This window comes from Limulus polyphemus, unplaced genomic scaffold, assembly GCF_000517525.1.
Source record: "Limulus polyphemus unplaced genomic scaffold, Limulus_polyphemus-2.1.2 Scaffold5402, whole genome shotgun sequence".
Lineage (NCBI taxonomy): Eukaryota > Metazoa > Arthropoda > Merostomata > Xiphosura > Limulidae > Limulus > Limulus polyphemus.
The window spans coordinates 64,693-66,172 of record NW_013671012.1 but is presented as its reverse complement, the minus strand read 5'-3'; positions in this window follow the sequence as shown (position 1 = coordinate 66,172).

Here is a 1,480-nt window from a genome sequence, read left to right as displayed (position 1 = left end):
AACCAAAGAGAGATAAGCTGGACTTGTATCATAGTGAAAAGTATCAAACATATTGTTGGTAAGAACGTGCTTTACGGTCACTATGAGAAAAACCTATAAATAATAATAGAGGTACAGTTTAATCTACATTTTGATCAAAGTGTAGATTGAACTAGACCTCCCTTGAACTTAGAGTTCGAATTTAAATACTTTTCGGAATATTAAGTTTATTTATAATATTTGATCTACCAGGTGTCGTTCTGTGATGCATAATGGGCGTAAAAACAAGCAAAGTTATATAATAACAAACCAAGTAAAAACATAGTTTTCGTGGTAGTGTTTTAAAGCAAAAACAGAAGCATCATCTCGACGTTACGGAAATTTCTGTAATTTTCTCTCTAAAAATAAATATACACATGAATAAAAAAACATCCACGTCGAGACTAAAAAAAAACGAAAATATTTGTCCATTAGCAGTCTTTGTCATGATGGAAATATCTGTGGCCACAGCTCCCAGATGCGTTGGACATGTTCCACTTATCAGACAAGATCCACACGCCTATATCAAACTAGCCAATAGCTACGGAGAATCAGTTAAGGGTTAGGGGTTGGGTGTTTGAACCCACAACGTGTCAACTTCTACTGTCAACTTAAATTCTTTGAAAACAGTCATTTCTGTAACTACTTATCATTCTATTACATTATAGATCTGAAAGATTTAATTAGAATTATTAATGATCTAATTGATAAGTTCGTAGATGCAGTAATAATTATTCCGAAATTAAAATTCACTAATTACCAATGTAAAAATATACTTAACTTTTTTGTAGTTACATTATTGTCAATGAACAAGTAGAAACGCAAACAGTGGTTATTCCGATGGATGCTAATTTCTTTTCAAACATGACCAACTCGTATATCTATACTTCTATGAATTTTTGAAACAGGTATTAAACTCTAATTTATACAGTTATACTTTTCGTTACACAGAGAATCTAATCTTCATTAATATTTTGAATCTATATAAAATATATCCAAAGGACTTGTTTGTTTGTAATTAAGCACAAAGCTACACAATGGGCTATCTGTGCTCTGCCCACCACGGGTATCGAAACCCAGATTCTAGAGTTCTAAGTCCGCAGACGTACAGCTGTGCCACTAGGGGGCTATCCAAAGGAACTTATAATAGAAGAAGCAATGTTTACGATATTCATACACATTACTTAGATTTAAATATTAATTTTGTGGAAGGTAGAGTACAGTTCACTATAAAAGAAATGATTTCTGTCTACCCATCTCTAACAGCGTAGTTCCGTCTATACTTTTAAATAGAACTATTATTATTATTTCACGGATAATGTCCAATTATTGATAAATAAACTAGGTGTACTTCCGTAGGGTCCCCGAAAGTGTTTTGTTTCAAGAGTAAATTGAAATTAACTCTTTTTTTTTTTTATTTCTTTGCTTGTGGAGTTCATATGACATGCTGCGTTTTAGTCTC